Raw genomic sequence first — 23820 nt, 5'->3', positions numbered from 1 at the left:
TGACCCAGGCCTGTGGAACCACCCCTTCAAAACAGACTTTCCCACAACTGAGGCAATCAACTGGGTAAAGCATGTTGCACATTTTTTCCAATTGCTTCAATAACAAGCTACAGAACTTCACTTAAACCAGCTCCTACTAGACAAAGACATCGGCCCCTTACTACTTATTAGGGAGAATAAAGGAAGGAAAGGTTTTAGAAAGTGGGTAAAAGTGTGTGTGCTTATTTTTGACCAGTGTTAAGCTTATATCAGTAACAATACTGACATGAAGGAACATTTACTGAAGCCATAAATAAACTGAAAAATGCAAGAAAGGTGGTCAATGAAAAAGTGGGAAGAGATTGGGACTGGCACACGTGGACTTCAGTCTGTTTTGAGACAACATTTGGACAATGGGGAACTTGATTGGGACTGTGTTTTTGCTGTGTTGTGTCCATACTGAAAACCTTTCTGGTGAACAACAACCTCTGTAAGAATGATAAACAAACGGGAGAATCACACGGCCCCCAGACTGGATTCCTGAACAACAATTAGAGGATACAGATTCCAGCACTCCCCAAGTGTGATCATGTATTATACAGTAAGTATCTGGTTTGAAGAGACAATATCATTGCATTGAAATGGAAACTGACACAAAAAGATTTTATGCCTTTACTTCTGCTTGAAAAATGGTTGATTTGATATTCTTTAAGTGATATTCAATTATTATTATTAGACATGTATGGTAGGTTGATTGTCATATGTGGAAAATTGTCCGTAGTGTGTGAGTGTGTGAGTGAATGAGAGTGTGTGTGTGCCCTGCGATGGGTTGGCACTCTGTCCAGGGTGTATCCTGCCTTGATGCCCGATGACGCCTGAGATAGGCACAGGCTCCCCGTGACCCGAGAAGTTCGGATAAGCGGTAGAAAATGAATGAATGAATGATTACAGTGGTCAAGCACTGAACGAAATGCACACACATGCTTAGGATCTTTGAATCCTTCCTGGACAAGGGAGATGTTTTGTCCTGTAATCCACAAAAAGGTCGTTTCACAACTTGTTTTTTTTGTAAAAGAATATGTACATTTACTGAATTTAGCAAAAATCCTTATCCAGAGCAACTTACATTTTTATTTAATTTTTTTTTCACTAGATCAGCATCGGAAGGTCAAGGGCCTTGCTTAGGGGCCAGGTGGCAGCTTGAATAACCTGGGAATCAAGCTCACAATCTTCCAATTGGTTGGCTAACACCTTAAACCCTAGACTACCACAAACACAAGGACAAACTTCTCATTGATCTATAGTTAGTGTAAATCAGCCTCTGGCTCTCTGTAGAGAGAGTAAATACAGCACAATGCTGAACAAACAACTAAACTGAAAACCGTCGTCAAATTAAACAAAACGTATATAGACAACAATCTGGAAACACAAAGGGAGCTTGAAACAGGTAACTAACTGACTGGGAAACTAATTACTAAACTTAGAACAGGTGCATAACAAACATGGGAATTAAAACACACACTTAAAATGTGCATGGCTGCCCTCTGGTGGTATGACAAGAAAATGTCCCAAATAATTGTGACACTGTTGTTTTTGTTGTTATTTTTTTTGTTCTATTGGTTGTATTTGTGCATCATTTTACTATTTTCAGACTGCTGGGAACTAACAAGCCTGCAAACCAACAAACTTAACAATCTAAACAGAGACAGAGAGAGAATGAGTGAAAAAAAAGAGAGAAAAGAGAAAGAAAAATATTAGCTATGCTTGTAATCGCAGGGCTCTCAAGTTTTGAAGACAGGCAAGAGGGACATCACAGGGCCCCCAGTTTGAGAACCAGTGTCCTAGATTTGTTCTGAGCAGGTGTTGTCAGTGAACAGGCTGTAAAACTGTTGGCTAAGTTACAGACACTCATAAAAAACTCATGCTGATTATCTGGGAAACACATCAAAACTACACCAGGTTACGTATGTAACCCGGTTCCCTGAGAAGGGAACGAGACGCTGCGTCAGTGCTGACACTATGGGAATGCTTCTTTAAGGAAGTTGTGTCTGAAGCTCTGTGTGCACACACGCCATTTAATGGCTCGGAAAGGACACGTGACAGAGTAATTACTCGCCAGTAAGTCCATATAAGGGCATCTACGTCACGCTGCTCCAGCTCTCTTTGTTTGAAGGAAGCGTGAACGGATGCCTGGGGCGTGGCCAGCAATGCAGCGTCTCGTTCCCTTCTCAGGGAACCGGGTTTCATACGTAACCTGGTGTAGTTCCCTTTCGAGGGAACTCAACGCTGCGTCAGTGCTGACGCTATGGGAATGCCAATACCCATGCCGCCATGCACCGGTCGATGACTGCGCCAGAGGCCGTGAGAGAGCACGAGCAGACTGGGAACAGCACATCATAGGCCCCGCAGTACCTGGGACCCTGGAGTGGGGTCCAAGTCCAGGTCATAGAATCTGATAAAGGTGTGCGGAGAGGACCACCCTGCCGCAGCACAAATATCTTCAATGGGGACATCCCTGGCCAAGGCACTGGATGAGGCGATACCCCTAGTGGAGTGGGCCCTGATGCCAAGAGGTGAGGCATGACCGCGCACCTCATAGGCCTGAGTAATGTCCTCCACCACCCAGTGCGCCAGGCGCTGTTTGGAAACCGGATTACCCCTATTCCGGCCCCCAAAACAGACAAAAAGGGCTGAGGAGTTACGCCATGAGCTAGAGCGGTGGACGTAAGTCCTCAGGGCCCTTACTGGGCAAAGCAAGTGCAGCCTCTCCTGCTCCGCCGACTCATGGGGCGGGGGACAGTAGGCCTGCAGGATGATAGGACATCCCGCCATCCTGGGCACCTTAGGGACATATCCTGGCCTGGGGTGCAGGATAGCCTTGGACATGCCGGGGGCAAACTCTAGGCAGGCGGGGGCGATCGACAAAGCCTGCAAATCCCCGACTCTCCTGAGAGAGGCCAAGGCAAGAAGCAGAGCTGACTTCAGGGTCAGAAACTTCTCAGAGGCTGACTCCAAGGGCCAGGACCACAGAGAGGTCCCAGGAAGGAAGGCGTGGCCTAGAGGAAGGCCTCAGCCGCCTGACACCACGCAGAAAGCGAGAGACCAAAGGGTGCCTACCCAAGGAGGCCCCAAGGACAGGTTCGTGGTTCGCGGCAACTGCAGCCACGTACACCTTTAGAGTAGACGGGGACAGGCCCCGAGAAAAGCAAGACTGCAAGAACTCCAGCACTGTACCAACCGGGTAGTGAACTGGATCCTGAGAGTGCTCGTCACACCAGAGGCGAAAAAGCCTCCACTTCAGAGCATATAGTTTCCTAGTGGAGGGAGCTCTAGCATTTAGCAGAGTCTCTGTCACCTCAGTTGAGAGGCCTGCGTCTAGGAGCTGGTCCCCCTCAGGGGCCAGACCCAAAGCTTCCACATCTTGGGGCGGGGGTGAAGAATTGCCCCCTGCGCCTGAGAGAGGAGATCCCTCCTGACGGGAACCTCCCATGGAGTGCCGTTCAGGAGGGAGACTAGGTCCATGAACCAAACCCGAGAGGGCCAACGGGGGGCAACTAGGAGAAGGTTGACCCGGTCGTGGCGCACTCTGGCTAGGACTTGCGGGAGCAGAGCTACCGGGGGAAAGGTGTACAGACGGAGCCTCGGCCACGTCCATACCAGGGCATCCAGGCCCAACGGGGCCGGGTGAGAGAGGGAGAACCACAGCGGACAGTGGATCGACTCCTCTGAGGCGAACAAATCCACTTCCGCCCGGCCGAAAATCTGCCAGATTCGCTCCACCACGTGAGGGTGAAGACGCCACTCCCCGGGCCTCAGCACCTGCCTCGACAGGAAGTCTGCCTCCCGATTTACACGCCCTGGGATAAAAACCGCTCTTAGCAAAAGAAATCTGGTCTCTGCCCAGAGCAGAATCTGCCAAGCCAACCTGAAGAGGGGGCGTGAACGCAGACCGCCCTGATGGTTGCTATAGGACACCACCGCGGTTCTGTCTGTTCGCACTAGGACATGACAGCCCTCGAGGTGCGGGAGAAAGTGTTGCAACACTAGAAACACAGCCCTCATCTCCAGGCAATTTATGTGCCATAAGAGACAGGGGCCCTCCCATAGACCTTGGGCCGGGCGGCCATCTAAGGCTGCGCCCCAGCCCGAGAGTGAGGCGTCCGTCGAAAGAGTCCTGCGACGGTGACACGCCCCTAGAATGGGACCCAAGGCCAAGAACCGGGGTCTTTATGATACTGGTATGTTTCGCTCCCGAAATCGAACCTGAGGAACTTCCTGTGCTCCGGCAGAATGCTTATGTGGAAATAAGCATCTTTGAGGTCGATCGTGACAAACCAGTCCTCGGATCTGATCTGGGACACGATCATCTTGAGCATGAGCATATTGAACTTGTAAGTCTTCAGAGTACAGTTCAGAGCCCGCAGGTCCAGAATCGGACGCAGCCCCCCGTCCTTCTTGAGAACAACAAAATATCGGCTGTTCTCGGGGCCCAGCCCTTCACCGCCATCCAACTCTGCTAGCAGATCAGCCTGGCAGGCCTGCAAGACCGCCATGGTGTGCAGTGCTGGACCCGCTTGACCCGCTGCCTCATAGGCCTTACCCACAATGGCCGAAGTGGTCCTACATGGCTTGGATGGAAGGAATGGCAGACGCCTGTGTGCAGGTGGCTGACGGCCTGAAGTGAGAAAGCGGTCGTCCAGCTTAGAATGGGCGACACCAACTACCTCCTCAGGCCAATCTAAATTCAGCTTCTCAACAGCCCGAGTTATTACCTCGAGGAGCTCCTCGAACGCGACTGATTGCGTCGGACGTTCTGAGGTGGAAAGCCCCTTCGACATCGAGCTCCTCAGAGCCGGACGCGGAAAGCAGCATGCTCTCTTCCGGGTTGGGAGAAATCGCAGAGCAAGCTCCCGAACGTGAAACCGAGCGATCGGAGTCAGGGGAGAGGGCAAGAGAAAGGGGAACACCCGTCTCTTGCTCCGCCTCCGTTAACTCAACTTGGGAACCCCATGATTGAAGCCGCCGCGCTGCCTCGGCAGACACAGGACCCGAACCACGGGGCGCAGCCGAAGCTGAAAATACAGCCAGGCGGGATCGGAGCGTGCGGAGAGGGAATCCCTCCCTCGAGAGCCGACCGGGCATGCTCCTCTCCCAAACACACCACACAAAGAGAATGCGCGTCGCCCGCCGTGATAAAGTGGGGGCACGGATGCACGCATCTCTTAAAGTGCTTAGACTATAACATTTTGCCTAGTCTTTCCCTATTTTTTTTCTTCCCTGCACTTGACAGACAGACAGACAAACGACACACATACACAGAGCGCTTCCTGAAGACAAAGAAAGCTGGAGCAGCGTGATGTAGATGCCTTTATATGGACTTACTGGCGAGTGATTACTCCGTCACGTGTCCTTTCCGAGCCATTAAATGGTGTGTGTGCACACAGAGCTTCAGACACAACTTCCTTAAAGAAGCATTCCCAGATGTGTGGTGGAAGAGCGGGAGAAAAGACCCAAATGCATGACTGTCACTCTCAATTGACACTTGACAGCCCTGTAATCATCTGATGGTTGACATGAGGGCTTCCTGGGATGTAAAGTGTCACACCACTCCATAGTGTTATAGGGTGGTAAGGAGACAACATCCAGACATCGCAGTTCACCAAACACTCAGTGCACATGAACCCTCCAGATCTGCTCCTTTACCTAAGAAAAGCTATTCATGAAAATCTAGACAGCTTTTATCCTGCATTTAAACACTCATACTGTGTTTTAGTCAGTGGTGTATAGTGGTGTAAAGTTCACCCAAAAATGAAAATTGTGTCATTTCCTCAACCTCAATTTGTTCCAAAACTGTATGTTTCTTTCTTCTGTTTAACACAAAAGATGATATTTTGAAAAATGACACACTATACCTTTAAGAGCTACATTTAGCCTTAAATGTTATATGAATATGGGACCTGTAGCACAGGTTTTATCAGCTGTCAATTTTCAATGTACATTTAAGAGAGAACAGTAAACATTTGTTCAGTTTTATCACCAACACTCTTTCATTGCAGAATATTATGAACTGAATGAACTGGTAGTTTACAAAGCTTTCCAAATACATTTGTACTCGGGCTGTGGCTGAAATGTCACACGAAGCTGCTGTAGCTTTAGGCGCAGGCTTCCGAAAACACTCAAAGAGTGTAGTTTGTAGTCTGCTTTCGTTTCAGATCTTCTTTTATATTAGTTAGTTAATTTCAAATTTGTGCCAAAAAACACCGCCAAGCAACTGATTTTCCTCCTTGGTAGGTGACGTCAGATCAGGTCACAGGCCACGGAAGCCCCAATGGTCCAAAAACTTTAGTGATTCGCAATCGCAACCACAGTCTGTGTTCGCAACGCAGACTGGGTGAATATAAATGAAAGTTCTGTCACAAAACGCTATTGTTACTTTTCCTCACGGTTTTTTAAGTGGGTATACGGAAATCCTTGGCCTTTCTTAGTGGGTATACGGCGTACACCTGCGTATCACGTAGACTACACCAGTGGTTTGAGTCTTGAACACTAATTGGAAGTCTTTTTTTATAACTGTGGGTCTCTGTAAGAAAAATCTTTGCCCCCTGCTGTAGCTGTAGCCCCTCTGCAGTCAATAACAGGCTTTAGGCTGTCTTTACAATATGGCTGCCTTCACAGATTGATTTGCTAATATTTTGCAGGGAAATCTTTGCCCATATTGAAAAAGTTATGGTAAAAATAGCATATATGTTAATATTGATTTTATTATATGAATATATACTTTATTGACACAACTAATAAAAAAATGTATATTTTATACAGAATGTTATAGTAAAATGTTGTTGAATATATGTGTATTAAATATGAAACAGCAGGTATATAATGTCATAATGCAATCTGCATGATTCAAGTTTTTATAAGTTTTTATAATTATTTATAATAATATTTAATTATTTATTAAATTAAAAATTTAAATATCATAATATAATTGTAAACAGATTTGAATCTAATGGAATTTACAGTGTTGACTGAAAGTTTGTGAATCCTTTACAAATATCTATATTTCTGCAAATAATTGTCTTTTGCCGTTATCAATTTTCAGTAGGACAATTAAATGAAAATCATAATATATATGTTATATTTACCATTCAGAGATAAAATTCAGAATACATAAACATTAGTGTTTCTTATGTATTTTCAAGTGTCAAAAAAGTAGTGTTGAAGATGTCATTAAATGAAAAAGTCTTAAAAATTTCCTGTTTGGAAAAAAGAAAAAACAGATAAAAAAAATTGTTAGGAAATAAACATTGTTGTGACGTGACATACGGCTAAGTACGATGAACCAAACTCAGAATTCGTTCTCTGCATTTAACCCATCCAAAGTGTACACACACAGCAGTGAACAAACACACACCATGAACACACACCCGGAGCAGTGGGCAGCCATTTATGCTGCGGTGCCCGGGGAGCAGTTGGGGAGGGTTCGGTGCCTTGCTCAAGGGCACCTCACTCGTGGCCGGCCCGAGACTCGAACGTCAGTAAATTGCGATAAATACCTGATGTATAAAGTATGATAAAAAAATCATGTGTAAATGGTAAAAATGTTGATTTCATTTAAAGACCCAGTTCAACAACAGTTCAGTCCATCCATCTCTGGACTGTTTCTATAGCATTTAAATATAAATAATTTGTAGTTGAAGATGTATAATTATTGAAACTGCATGTATAACTTTTGCACCCACAGTGATAAAGAATCCACTCTTTGTTTCTCACTCTCTCAGCTCCCCATTTCAATACTATTCAATATAAATCAGATTGCTGAGTTATGTTTACTGCAAAATCCCATATTACAATCAGTTACTTATCAGTGGCTCAATTCAGCTTGTGTGTCTAGATCTCCTGAAGGTCCCAGTGATCCTACTCGCTGTGCTCACAGTTCCTGTAAAGTGTGTAGAATAGACAGAGCTGCTTCCAGAAACACACACAACATGAACAACCAGTCATCCATTTACAGTAAGAATAGGAAGTGTTTGTATGTGTGTTTCTTAACAGTTCCATGTGCAGACAGCAGTGGTGGACAATGAGATGATTGATCAGCTCCATGGAGAAAAAGCACTCAGAGGTGACGGCGCTGGAGAAGGCTGAACTGAGTCGACCTGGATGAATCCTGGAACAATTGGAGCAGGAGATCACTGGTCTTAAGAATAGAGTCACTGAGCTGAAGCAGCTTTCAGGCAAACACGATCACATCTACTTCCTCCAGGTAACAATAGCTGTAGTGATGAGTCCTATTTTATAAAAGATACTGGACGGCGGCACGGTAGTAGCACGCGTCGGCCACTCCGGTTACAATATGGTGCTGTTTGTGATTTTTAGCCTGACTTCTCTTAGTATATGGACACCAGAGTCAGCTGTGTTCATGTATATGATCACCAGTACAGAAATCATGCAATAACCAAACTGCATGAAGATGTGTTGGAAAGGCTTCATGACCTCGGCTCGCTGCGGAGACAAGGCCTCCAGTCCTTGGTGTCACGTTATGCCTGTGACCAAGAGAGGGGATGTCGAAAGCGGCGTTTGAGGAAGCGGGAGTGTGACAAGCGGTCGGGTGTCAAAAACTAGGCTAAAAAATCCCTGTCCATTCTACAGTACTTTCAAACGTTTGCTGCCTGGACAATAAACTGGACTACATCCGACTCGAACATACTACACAGCGAGAGTTTAGAAACCACTGTGTCCTTGTTTTCACAGTGACAGAGTTCCGGATGCCACCATTTAGCTAGGAAGGAAGGGCCAGCAATAAGCAACAAGCCAAGGGTCCCCAGCCTGCTCCAAACCACTTCTGAAGGTCTGCATTAGTGTTGGCTATCAGAACATTGACCTGGTTGGCCCGTCTTTTACAGGTGTTTTAACTTTACCCTATCCTTTCACCCAGGGGCATACCCATCACTTAAAAAGTGTGTGTGTGTGTGTGTGTGTGTGTGGGAGGGGGGGGGGAGACGAAATGTGAAATAAAGTGGGGGGGACATGTTTAATGTCACTATTCGTCATCCTCGTCTCTGTCGTGTACATACAGTGAGACATACTTGATGTTATGTAGAATTGGCAGAGTTAAACCTGCTGTAAAATATCAGTTCAACATTATCTTATTTGAAGGGTTTTGATAACACACTTGTTAAAACAAAAGACGTTTTAAAAGAGTTTATATAACGTTTGTCAAAGCAGCTATTTTTCCTTATAATCCCTTAAATTAAAACTTGGTAATTATTCAACAAGAGCAACAGGCAGAGTTACTAAACATTGCGCAACACAATTCGGACACCATATGCCAACTTACACTGCTTGACATTTTTATAAAAAAGGAGTGAAGCGTTTTTTCCGCTTTGAGCTCATCGTAACCGAATGATGACGTGACAAGTGAGTGACTGATTGCCGTGAACGTCATGTATAGACTATCTTAAACTTTCTTATCTCTTTGAATTTTAAATCACTCTGTATTTATATACATTGCTCCATTAAAACCTCAACATGTGGTGAACACAACTCTCCCCGCGTCCCCCGCCCGCGTAATCTACACCCCTGCTTTTACCGCTGGTCCAACAATGGGAAGCCTGATGCCCTCTCTTGGAAATACGTCCCAGATCAGAAGGAATCTGCTCCTCATTCTCCCAGATAAACCCTTTATGAATGTACTACAGTTATTGATTTAATCGTTGACTCGTTGATCGTTTATATTTCGTCATATTTGACTTCTCAGTAAATGTCTACTGAGATATTATGAAAAGAATTACGATATATCAATTAAATGCGAAATAAATAAAAAAAAGTGAATCTGAATTACAACCAGGGGCGGTTCTAGGGTTTCATCTTTAGGGGTTTTAGTTCTCAGTGAGAATTTAAAAGAAGAAGAGTTTTATATTATATATTATATGACTACATAGTAAGCCAAAAGTTAGGGTATTATTTAAAATGGAAAAAGTGGACACCAAAATTTTATGCATGATGTAATGATGCCAGTCTTGAATCAAATCAGTTCATGTATGTGTGCATTCTCTACAAACTGTGTGTCCAATGAATGCAGTCATTAATAAACAAATATTCACAAGACAAAGACCAAATCAATAAAGGTTATTTTTATTTAGTATTGAATAGATTGTTTGCATTAATATTTTGTTTGTGCTACAACTCTGGTAATAAGAATAGTGACATTTCACTGGTATTGGTAAAACTGAACTTTTTTTAATGTCACCACAGTACTGTATACAGTATATACTACAGCCACACAAATCTCTGTACATTACGTTCACTACTATAGCAGAAACATGCAGTAGTAGTACAACGTTTTATAACTGTACCTCCAACAAACCTTTACTTGTGGGATGATATAAAATCCATCCTCACAATAAGCATTTAAAAAGAAATGCCTCTATAATTAAATAATGAAAACTTCTATATAAATGTGTTTTCATTAGAAAAACATGCTTTTGTGGGAGAAACAGACACAAAACACAACCTTGCAAACTATTTGAACACAAATAGCATAACATTGTACAGCCTCATGAGTGCCAAATTCCCTGGATTTGTGAAAATTATTTGCAGTTAATTTTTATTAAAAAAAAAACCTTCTATAACCGTCTTTTCGTCTTTCCGCCGATTAACGTTATAGATAAACGCCTCCAGCTCTGACTGCGCGTGCACGCTGCGCGTACCTGAGCTTCTCCGTTCAAATAAAGCAGACAGCTGATGACGCAATATTGAAAGACTACAACGCACGTGCGTAAAAGCAAAGTAAAAAAAAAATCGCTCTTGGATCAAACTGATAAGTAATTTTCTTTCCCATCGACGACATGTCCTGCGTTTTAACGTAATTTTTATTTTTTATTTTTGAAAGTAAAAATTATACTTATAGTTTTAGGGTGGCTGAGATCACAGACAGGGGGGCTGGAGCCACCCTAAAAAGGCCTAGAACTGCCCCTGATTATTAGCACAATTATTAAAGAGTAATTATTACTGTACTCTACAATACTGAACATGAAGTATTAGTTCGCCATCTGCTCGTCAAATAGTGCTACTGCACACCATAACACTACGGTCTGCAAATAAGTGCTCAATGAGCTTTAACAATAAATCCAGGATAAAATATACTGTATAATGACATTTGTACAGATTAGGAAGGATGTTTATTAATTTTTATTACACAGTTAACAATAATAATAATAATAATAATAATAATAATAATAATAATAATAATAATTCATATAGACAGCTGAAGATTTTCCTTATGTTGTGTACGTTTTTAAGATACTCAACCCAACAAATATGTAAAAAAAAACAGTACAGAAATGTTTCTAACTACGTTGACTGAGGCTTGAACAGCATTCCCCTTTTCGGGGGAATGATTAGAGTCCTCCTACCTCATCCTCTCTCTCTCTCTCTCTCTCTCTCTCTCTCTCTCTCTCTCTCTCTCTCTCTCTCACACACACACACACACACACACACACACACACACACACACACACACACACACACACACACACACACACACACACACACACACGAACACCTGTATTTCCGTAGATCACTATTCAGTGAATCAGATCACTCTGAGGTCTGTTTTACACAGAAACAACATGCCGGCTGTAGCGGTGAAGACACTGAAGGAAACTGAAGTCCAATCTGATTCTCCTGCTCACTGTTACACTGGACATAGAGATGTGGAGCGTGATTTTTGCACTGGGAGAAAACACAAAGCCGCCAAATTTTTAAAAATAATTGATTACTTTTATTAAAGAAATAATAATGTTTATAATAACAACAGCATACTGGTTATTTGACTACATTTACAAGTAAAATGTAATTGGACAATATCACTGTATTAACTGGGTATACATTTCAATCTTGTGGATGCAGGTAAGGGTTTATTCAAAGTTTAAAACAAACAAACAAACAACAAAAAAAAAACAGTCTGTGGCCAATTGACAAACAGCAGTACAAGGATGAAGCTAAAAAACAATATTATAAAAGCTATGCAAATATTAATAAGCAGGTAATCACACCAAAATGCCAAAAGTTTGTGTTTTTCCTGATATTAAAGGCTATATTACATTTGTTTAAGATGTCAACAAAATGAAATATTTCAACATGCTTACATATCTGGTCATTTGATTTACATGGTCACGGAGTTTGAGGAATTGCCCTCATCACTGACTTGAACGATGTGTTGTTATATGCAACAAAACCTGTTTTTACAGATAACAAAACAAAGACATGTAAAGATTATATCATTGTTATGAGTGAAAGAGACACAGAAACTAGAATTTTACATAAATTAATTTTTGGACTTGTGTAATTACATATTAAGCTTAGATACAGCAACATCTAGAAAGTTCCATCATAAGTTATTTGACTTGATTCATTGTTATGCATCATTGATTGTGTTTACTACTTCATTTCCCATGGCTATATGGGCAATCTGTTTATTTATAATTTATTTGTAGGGTTTTTATAAATTTGTTGGATTTTCAAATACAGTGCAGTTAAAAATAATACTACAAAACAAGTTAATTGTTTAACAATATTTCCCAAAAGCTACTAAAGGAACAAAAAACATTAAAACACCCAAAAATCCTTTTTTTTTTTTTTTTTTTTTTTTTTTACAACTTGTCTCCATGATTTATGGTGGTTATTCATAGGTTAACACATTAAATAGCTCAAAAGGTTTGATAGCTGCCATCTTTCCCACACAACAATACACGGTCATGGAATCACAATCACACAATTTATGGAAAGATTAGGAGGCATCCATTATCAGCGACTTGTTCTTGTAGTCATGTAGTCAAAATGTTCTTTCATCACTAGGATTATTGTGATACTGCAGAGAAGCCTATTTTCCATAATAATGATTACATAGTAAGTCCCAGAATATCCATGCAGACCCAAAACCTTCAACAGTTTCTTCTCAGAGCCAGTCAGAATTTCACTGTGCACCAACACACACCTGGTCTAATATCCCCAATGTGTAATACAGTATTCTTAAATAGTTACACAGCCTTAAGCCACATCTTGTCTCTAACCATTAACATTCTCTAATGAAGGACAGATTCTCCCTGAATATCACTGGTAGACTTGCTTGAAGGGATACAGTATGCTTCCCTTCAGCTGTTCGTATCTGTTGGTGCTCATTTAATAATTTAAGACAGAAGATCTGAAACAACATCAGCAGATCTTAATAGGCTTTTCTATGTACATGTTCTAGGTTCAAAGGTCGTGTTGCCCACTTCCCAGCTTTAAACTGCAACATGAGAAACTTGTTCAGTAGATTAAAGCTTGATTAAATTAGCTGAAGTCAGCGCTGTCAAGTGTCACGCACTGAGAGTGACAGTCACGCATTTCGGTCTTTTGTCACGCTCTCCCGCCACACATCGTATTTCTCACGCAGAAAAACTTTTTGACTAGATGGAGATGTCACGCTTGCATGTCTTCAAAACTTAAGAGCTGTTAAGGGAATCTTATTGGAATATCTTTACAAGACGTATTTCATATCTTTGTAGTTTTCACACACGTGATACAAAAAAACAAACAAAAGCACATGGCACAGTGTCACGGAGTCACCAGGTCCTTCCCTCACTCACCACCAATCACATTCACCTGAGTACTAATCATCACCACTTGCGCCTCAGTTAGCAATCATCACACACTATAAATACCACTCTCAGTCGGGAAATAAGGCTGCAAACGCTCACGCAATTGACCCGATTCGCACGCGCTCACGCCACACCCCCATATTCTCACACGCTCACGCCACACCCCCATATTCTCACGCGCTCACGCCACACCCCCATATTCTCACGCGCTCACGCCACACCCCCATATTCTCACGCGCTCACGCCACCCCCCCCCCCCACACACACACCCTTCTCACGCAGATTCGTGCAGCAGTGAGAAAAGAAAGTCGCACCGCATGATCTCGCAAAGAAACTTGCGGAGAGGGCAGACAGACAGTGTAGTGAGTTTTTGTGACAATTGTGAGGAAAATACACAATTTATTCCCATAAACTGTGTAGTCAGCCGTTCTCCCTCCCATCTGAACCGTGTGAATTGTAAACGCAGGCAGGTCAGTGAGTTACAGGGCGCTCCGTGTCTCCGTCCAGTTTAGGCTAGTAGCCTGTGCTGTTATATAGTTCAGTGGTCCCCAACCATTTTTTCGCCGCGGACCGGTCAATGTTTTATAATTTTACCGCGGCCCGCTTGGGGTGAGGGGTGGCGGCTATACAATTAAATTAAAATTAATAATTTTAATGTAATTGTATTTAAACATGCCTTTTTAACTCACTACAACGCTAAATCAATGAGAACCCTGAGCTTGTACGAGACGGTTCCATCTGGGGTAATAGGAGACAATGACACCCGAAGTGTGTTGCTTATGTCCAGTTTATTCCCTTGTTTTGTTTTGGTTGCCATCACTGCAGAAAACCCCGCTTCACACAGATAGCATGTCGGAAATGGCGATAGGGATTTAAGTGCTGTGGTGACAATCTCAGGGTATTCCGCCATGACTTTAATCCAGAACACCGGCAGAGTTTCTAACTTTCTAACGACGTCTGTTTCGTGCTCGTTTTTGCTAATTTGTGGGTTAAATTTGAGCAAACACAATATACAAGTACTGTTAAACATGAGAAAGTACCGGTGAACAGAGAGAAGAGCGATACACACCTTCTCTCCCCACCAAAGCTACAACACCACTGCCGCTTGCAGCCGCTAAACTCCAGACGTCACCTAATCCCGGCAAGATATCATGAAATTTTGCGCATGCGCGGTATTGGTGCGGCTTTAGGTGACGTCTCTCAGCTCCCGGTTAACCTCTCGTCCATGGAAAGTCGAACAAACCCGAGAGAAATACAGATGGAAATGATTTAATGTTCCTTCGGCGGCCCGGGGGTTGGGGACCACTGATATAGTTTATATAGAATGAAGTTAGCATTAGCAGAGTTGTTTTGTTTTGCAGCACTGAGCAATTATTTTACATAACTCGATCATAAAAAACAGTACAAAAGCATTCCCAGATGACAAATATCTGGACATGCCTACTAGTTAATGTTAATTGACAATGACAATCAAGATGGCAGACTTGGAGCCATGCTTCAAGTGGGAGCTGCATCCAAATCAATGATTAAGGCTGCAAAATCTGCCACCAGCACTTACAATAGAGCACATGTTAATCTGTGAACATGTTAATCACATGTTAATCCTATTGTAAAAAAATCCCACCGTAAAATCTGTGAAAATTAAATGTAATGTAAATCTCCCAAGAAATTCTGTACAGATACCAAATACTCTGACAATCAATATATACTTAATATACTTCTCCCTATGCAAGGATTTTGTGTTTGTATTTTTCCCCACACCAAGCCACGCCCCTCCATAAGCCCCTCCCCATAACCAAAATCTCAGTCTAAGATGAACTCAAAAGTTGTCAGCCCTGCAGTCAATCACTCATTGTCATGTCCAGACACAAAAGCAACAATGTCCCCCTAGTGTCCAAATAGGAAAAAGTTCAGGCCAGTCCCTGACAAAAATATCTACTGTACACCATTAAGAGAAACAATTAATTCGTGGCACCTGATTGGTTCAGATATATTTATATTAAATATACATTTTTTATGATAATGTAATGAAGGAAGCATAAACTTAAACCCAACAGAGCAAAAGTAAGTTTTACTGTTTGTAAGTGCGGACTTAATGAACACGAGCCCAGACCTAAGTTCAAATGAATTTATTAGTGATGAAAAACTTCATTTAAAATGAAAACAATTTAAGATGATGACTTTGCACTGTTACACATTATCTTTAATCAGAGAAATTAGTTTCCTTTTTATCAAACAAAACCAAAAGAATTTCCCTGTAGTTTATTGTGTGAATAAAACCATTTAAAAACTGATGAGGTAGTGGGCCGTTCTTCTATCTCTTCTTAAATCCTGGCTCAAGGAATTAAACTGTCTATGCCAATGGTTATCTCTACATCTGACATGATGTCATCTCTACCATTTAGAAAAGCTGCTCAAAATGATTTAGTTTCATGGAGACTTGATGTGTGGTTAAAGCATTTTGTATAAGTGTAATTGGTAAAATTAAATTTTATTTGATTTATGAAAAAGTTAAAGCACTTGTGAAACATTTTTATTTTATCCTTTTATTTTCTGCAGACAGTTAAATTAAATGAAATTAAATAGTGAGTTTTCTCTTATGATGTATTTAGCTGCTGGATTTAGCCGATCTGTAATGTTAGGAACTGCATTGTGCATTGTGTCACAGAGCTTCTGTTGTTATGTTGGTTATGTGCTGTAGCTGTAGCAATATCAGTGTGCATGTGTGTGTGTGTGCGAGAGTGCGTGTGTTTGCATGCATTCATGTATCCGTTCAGTGAAATACTTCATGATCCTTTTGTGTTTGAGTGATCGGGAGGCAGGTGATAGCCAGAAAAACCTGTTTAATTTCTGCTTGTAGTCTTCAGTTCCCAATTGTGCATTTTCTCAGAAGTCAGTACAGATGGAAAAATCAACAAATCACTTAAGATGAAATATAAACCTACTGTATTTTTTAGAGCTAACATCTACTAAAATATTTTTCATTAAATAAAATGAAAATTGTTTTGGTGTAGATATTTAATTTCTATTTAATTTCTATTTAACTTTTTAGACAAACCAAACACTAAATAATACATTAAAACTTAGCCTGGATTACACTACAACTTTGAAAATGCAAGATTTATAATTTGGAACTTATAAACGTATAAACATTTCATCAATAAAAGAAGCAAAACAAAGGAATATTCCTTGTACTAATTGACCGGTCTAGAGGGAAGAGCGAGTGGAAGAAATCAGCCAAGGCTGAGTCTGCTGAATGTCAAAGTCAGCTGATTAAACAGCTGATAAAATTTGGCTTAAGGAGTAATAATAATAATAATAATAATACAAACATACTATACAGTATTGACACATTCAAGGTCATTTTAATTTATTTATTAATTTAAAAAAAACATTAAAAAAAAAATTGTCCCATGAAGCCTTTTTGTATCTCATAATGACAATATTTGGTTCATTTATAATAATCGACCCAAAACAAATGATCAATTATTATTAAAAGCCACACTGCTTCAGAAACTACAAGGTTATGAATTGTGCTGTTTTTTAAAGTGCATGAATTGGATTCTAATAAATAGTTCACTTCACTATAGAATATAAAGTAGAGCTTCATTGCTGTGAAAATAGTCTGATTCGTCATAGAGAAACGAAAAACAATACATAGCATGTATTTCCCCTGATCATGTAAGATGCTAAAATAATTTATCTACAGATTTTTAGAAATACTGTCTAACTAGAAAACATTGTTAAACAATCAGAAATCATTTAATTCAAGTACATTTCCCACAATGTTGCGGTTATTGTTCTTTCAGCTGCCGCATATTCAGGGTCTCACAGTGGATCATCTGATTTGTATAATTTCATTTGCTGCGGGTTTTATGGCAAAGTTTCTTCCTGAAGCAACCTTCCCCTTTTATCTGGGCTTAGGACAAGTAAATTTCCCACAATAATAATATAAAAATAAAGAAATGCTTTCTTTTAAACACTTGCACATGTAGAAAAGGTGAAAAAGAGAAAACATCAGTTTTAACAACTCTCTCTCTCTCTCTCTCTCTCTCTCTCTCTCTCTCTCTCTCTCTCACACACACACACACAAACACAAACACACACACACACACACACTGAAACAGGAATGTTTCATGTCCACTTCCGTCAGAAGTCTTCTAACCTCTGAATGCTAAACTGATGAGAGTCGACTTCTTGAGCTGTGAACATGGCCTGCAGCCTGAAAAAAGTAATATATTATTTCATTGTTATTAGAAATGAAAGCCCATTAGAAAATAACATGACTATGTCCATACAGTGTTGTCTCTTCATAAAAGCATGTATGAGTCAGACTCACTTTTTATTTGCGAAGATGATGTCCTGGACTGGACCAATTTGATCCTTCTTTAGCCCATTTCCTGTGCATCCGAAGCTCAATGCTTCCTTCGCTGCCCTGTGTGCAGTTATTACATATTTATACAGACTCTACTCTTCATTAAAGTCAGAACAATTGTGAGGATTTTTTGAAAAGTTACTTACTTGACTTTAGAGTCTGGCAAATTTCCCTGTATATTGCCCATTTTGCCGTTCTCACTCCTCAACCATACACAAATAGAAATGTAATGTAGATCTTGATAAACAGACATTTCAGGTGTTTATAAACAGGAGGCAAAGGATGCTCAAAAAACTTAACTATTATTTCTTTCTTTCTTTCTTTCTTTCTTTCTTTCTTTCTACAGTTATAGCTCTTAGGTAATGATTATATGGTATTAAAACGAACACCCCCCTACATTCAGCCAATAATAACCTTTATCAAATCTAATTATATAACTGATGTCTGCTTTATAATAATAATAATAATAATAATAATAATAATAATAATAATAATAATAATACTCAATTTCTTTTTTGCACCATTTGTAACAGCTGGATTCTGGTTTATTCATGTAATATTGAAGAATTTCTCTCTCTCCTTTATCTATGGACTATAAAGTAAAAACCAGCCACAATCTGGCAACCCTCACTGCATGTGACCGTAGAATAAAAAGAGAGGCGTGTAGGTTTATAATACAAATGAAACAATATCATTTTTGAAATAATGAAAAAAAACATTAGTAATATTTAATATACATATTTAAAAGTTTAGTCGAATATCTCACTCAAGTCAGTATTTTTATGCAAATATTTTACTATCGTTTATGTAACAAAGTAAAGTTTTGTAACTGAGAACACAAACAGCACATTAGAGCAACAGGTGAATATATTTATTTTACAGATATTTACAGGTATTTAAAGGATCCTTACCGAAAATGTTAGAATCCGAGCTGTTTGCTCCCTGATTGTTATGACGACTTAGAAAATAAACTGCAACAAAACCAGGAAATGAAGAATCCGGTTCTGGTCACGAGACGCCTCCGTTCACGTGCTCAACTGTCGCCTTGTATAGGGCAGTACATTGGAACGAATGCGTCAATTGTGCCGCCATCTTGGTACGGGTGACCCCCTCCTCTTAATGCATTAGCGTCAATGTAGGCAAAGAAGAAAAATCCCCATAAATCGTCATGAATGCGACTTCTAGTTTTTTTTTGTTTCGTTCCAAAGGTCAGACATGTATTTACCATTAAGTCCAGAGAAAATTTGAAGGTTTTGATATTAAGATAATCTACTTTTTCACAATATAATGCATAGTGCTAGTAGGTGTAAGTTTATTACTTACATTCTTCCACTTGAGTAAACTTCAAATAAACAATCACTACTTACCTTATAGCTTACTGCATGTAGCACTGCTACACTGGTGTGACTATACATGTTCATTTAATCATTTAAATTGTATTGGTTTATTAAATATGATACAAACATTTGAGAGGAACATAATGTGAAAGTTAGATAGTTGAGGTACCAAAAAACGTTCAATCTTTTCTTTATTCCTATCCCGCAAGTCACATAAACAAAAAAACAACAACAAAGTTTGACTTTGAGGCTGAACTTGTGTGTTACACTGCCAACCTAACTGGTGACATCCTTCCAGGACTGTCAGCTGAATTAACCATTAAAAAAAAGTGTTTAGTGTCCCTGCAACTTGTCCATGACTGACGTCTCTGTTTATCACTTGGGAATCTACAAACAGATTCAGATTATTTTATTTAATACCATGTCAGCAATCAAAAGCTATTTTCATGGCAAAATTCAATTACAAAAACATATATAAGCAATAAAAACAAAACAAATAAACAGCAAGTCATATTATACAATTTTTAATTTTAATTAACATACGATAAAAAAAAATCCAAATTCTGTTCAGGCATAATGTCATTAAATATGTCCTTAAGTGAATTAACTTGATAAAAGAGCATTCTGCTTGTGTTAAGTCCAGGACAATCTAATAAAATATGTTTGACAGATAAGGAATCTTACAAAACATACATAAAGTTGGGTCTTTTCACCTTTAATCAAAAAAAGCATGGGTCAATTTTTTAATGTCCTTATTAAGAGCTTCGGAATCTACAAACATTGTCTGTTTTCCTAACTGTCAAAAACTAATGGGTAACCAGCATGGATTAGCTGCGGTCATTAACCAAGGACTAAAACAAACCAACGTAACCAGAAATATAATTTCCTAACATTCAATATCATAAAACACATTCTCACTTGTAAAATGTAAGACCTGCACAGAAGTCTGGCATCGTCCACGCATTTGAGGTAAAGGGGCACCGTACAAAGATGGCGCGGGTTTGACGCATTTTTAGGACCCCAAGGAGACATCTAGTGTATAGATATCTATGATTTACACACTGAACTATCAAATAAATAAATAAATAAATAAATAAATAAATAAATAAATAAATAAATAAATAAATAAATAAATAATCTCTAGAAGGGTTCCTTAAGTAACAAACCCCTTTTCTTCTACATGTTTTTACATTTTAACTTAAAGTTTTTCTTTTAAACTGTGATCCTTTTTCGCATCCATTCATTCACTCCATTATTTATTTATTTATTTATTTATTTATTTATTTATTTATTTATTTATTTATTTAAGCCAAATGAAGACATTTTATTTAACCATCCCATGCAGTCATTTGATAATAAATTTTCACTTAAACATGAACTGAGTTAGAAACCGGTTAGTGTTGCTGCGTTGCATCACTCATGCGTTACAAAAATGAAGAATATGTAATGTTGCATCACTCATGATGACAATAATCAAGGAAATGTCATTGATTCTTTATTTGTGACAGCACAAATAAAGTTACACAGTATCGGTGTACAAACCTTAATGCATATTATCAGTAATTACTTTAAATGTCCTAAACAATTTTTTAACATTTTGTTTATATAAATTAATCTTTTTCCTTTAAGGGTTCATATAAAACATTATTTTATTACTTTAAACCTGGCTGTAGAGAGAACTTTGAGTTTAAAGTCTAGTTTAAATAGATGGAATCTAAAGCTCAGAGATTGGATTTCCCCTTTGCATTTTTTTACTGTTTACAGATCATGCTTTCACTATTGTTTTAGAGTGTAGACACTTTAAAGGTTGCAAAAGGTTAGGTTGCCAGATTGGCACACAAGATTTTGGTCATGTGGACTACTTGATTTCTACACTTAAACTATAATCACGTTATTACACACACACACACACACACACACACACACACACACACACACACACACACACACACACACACACACACACACACACACACACACACACACACACACAATGTGTAATACAGAGCCTCCACATTTGTAGGAAGGCCAGAATATGTCCGTGTGGCTTGGCAAGCTATTTCCCAAAGGACCTCATTGTCATGGTGTAACAGGTTTCAACTGGGCCACTTACATTCAAATGAAAGAAAATCTTAATATTGCTGCATATAGTCTATACAACTGTGTTTGTCAACCTTAATGGCAACAGTTGGGGAAGAACCACACATGAGTCTAATAATACAGTAGAATCTTATTATTTGTCTGTAAACAAGTTCCGCATATTTGATTAGTCGGTACACGCATGCACTGTCTCTTTCACACACGCACACGCACACACACACACACACACACACACACACACACACACACACACACACACACACACACACACACACACACACACACACAGTTTATACACTGTTATTGAATTTCTATTTCTACTGCATATAATAAATTGAAAATTTCCTTTATTAAACTGTTAAAAAGCCTCCAGAATTGATTTAATAATAATTGTGTGTGTGTGTGTGTGGGGGGTGGGGGTGTGGGGGTGGGGGTGTGTGTGTGTAACAGAGTAACAGAGAGAGAGTTGAATAAGCATAGAAACTACATAAGACCCAGTTATTTAAAATGTTACATTGTCTGTCCTTCCATCCATCCATCCATCCATCCATCCATCCATCCATCCATCAATGCATCCGCCCATCCATTCATCTGTCCATCCATCCATCTATACATCTGTCCATTTATCCCTCCATTCATCCACCAATACATCCATCCATCCATCTGTCCATCCATCCATTCATCCATCCACCCACCCATCACTGCAACCGCCAACCATCCATAATGCCGAGATCCAAAGAAATTCAGGAACAAATGAGAAAGAAAGTAATTGAGATCTATCAGTCTGGATAAGGACATAAAGCCATTCCTTAGGCTTTGGGACTCCAGCGAACTACAGTGAGAGCTTGTATGTATAGATGGATGGATGGACAGATGAATGGATGGGCGGATGCATTGATGGATGGAGTTATCTTTGACTAATATTTAAGTTTGTTTGATGTTCTGAAACATTAAGGGTGACACAACATGAAAAAAAAATCAGGAAGTGGGCCAAAACTTTTTTGATGATTGTATCTGCTAATTAGCTTAAAATGTAATTAATTCAGCTATCCATAATTCAGCATACATCTATCTATCCATCTTCTATTCATCATCCATCATTTATCTATCTGTCCATCCATCCCTGAATCTATCTAATTACCCTGCCATATAACCCTCCTTTATTCCAACCACCCATTAGTTCTTCCAATCAACTACAAATACATCGACCTACAGTATATCAAGCTAATCAATCCATTATTCTACTGTATCTATTCATCCATTATTCAGTCTTTTCATCCACCGAGTCCTCCATACATCCATCCATCAATTCATTCATGAATACACTCATACAAATGCCCTCTTATCCATCTACTCATCCATCCATAAATGTATTCGTCAAACCAACGTCTCCCTTCTTTATTCCATCCAGCCATACATCCATCAGTAATTCAATGAATCCACCCCCTTTAAATTGATCTAATCACCCATCCATTACTTTCATCAAAAATAAAAAAACAGAGCTGAACATTTGACAAATGTATCATGCACAGTGTATATAATTACATTTAATAAGTAGATTTCAGTATTAGGCTCGCAGTGATCTGAGACACTTATTAACACTGAATATTTTTTCATAATTTTCCTCGACAGTTGGTTCTAAATAAAACCTGTACTTTCATACAGAATTGCTCTAATTTATTAAACTAGCAAAGACATCTCACTCTAATATAATAATAATAATAATATATATAATTAATAATATAATCACATGAGGAATGTGTGATTTCCTGTAGTTGGTTACAGTGCAGGAAATTTCACTCTCACTCTCTCACTCATTCTCTACCGCTTATCCGAACTTCTCGGGTCACGGGGAGCCTGTGCCTATCTCAGGCGTCATCGGGCATCAAGGCAGGATACACCCTGGACGGAGTGCCAACCCATCACAGGGCACACACACACACACTCATTCACTCACACACTGACACACTACGGACAATTTTCCAGAGATGCCAATCAACCTACCATGCATGTCTTTGGACTGGGGGAGGAAACCAGAGTACCCGGAGGAAACCCCCGAGGCACGGGGAGAACATGCAAACTCCACACACACAAGGCGGAGGCGGGAATCGAACCCAGACGCTGGAGGTGTGAGGCGAACGTGCTACCCACTAAGCCACCGTGCCCGCAGGAAATTTCAGTGATGGTATAAAGTAAGTCACACAGTCAGACGAATGGGAGGAATGTGATCACAAATCCTGTCAAACATTCACTAATACACACTGGTCACAGGCCATTTACATGGATTATATGTTTCCACAACGCTAATCTTATTGGCAGACATAATCCACACCTACACACTCGATAGGAAGCAGACCACCAGAGGCCTGTTATTATTTAAGTAGGATTA

General features: G+C 40.0%; 1 long non-coding RNA gene across 2 annotated transcripts; it reads right to left on the bottom strand.

Annotated features, from left to right (window-relative positions):
• Positions 1-16957: 16957 nt before the first annotated feature.
• On the bottom strand, positions 16958-19022 carry LOC113648677. 2 transcript variants are annotated; one of them, XR_007138382.1, is made up of 4 exons: positions 18906-19022; positions 18141-18197; positions 17959-18054; positions 16958-17841 (listed from the first exon to the last, which is right to left on the bottom strand). It is a non-coding gene; the product is annotated as an uncharacterized LOC113648677 (long non-coding RNA). The 2 variants fall into 2 exon arrangements; XR_003441982.2 differs by having other exon boundaries at positions 18141-18231; positions 18906-19018.
• Between the last annotated feature and the right edge of the window lie 4798 nt (positions 19023-23820).

The sequence above is a fragment of the Tachysurus fulvidraco genome, chromosome 18 (assembly GCF_022655615.1).
Source record: "Tachysurus fulvidraco isolate hzauxx_2018 chromosome 18, HZAU_PFXX_2.0, whole genome shotgun sequence".
Classification (NCBI taxonomy): Eukaryota; Metazoa; Chordata; class Actinopteri; order Siluriformes; family Bagridae; genus Tachysurus; species Tachysurus fulvidraco.
This window is presented reverse-complemented; position numbering and strand designations above follow the sequence as displayed.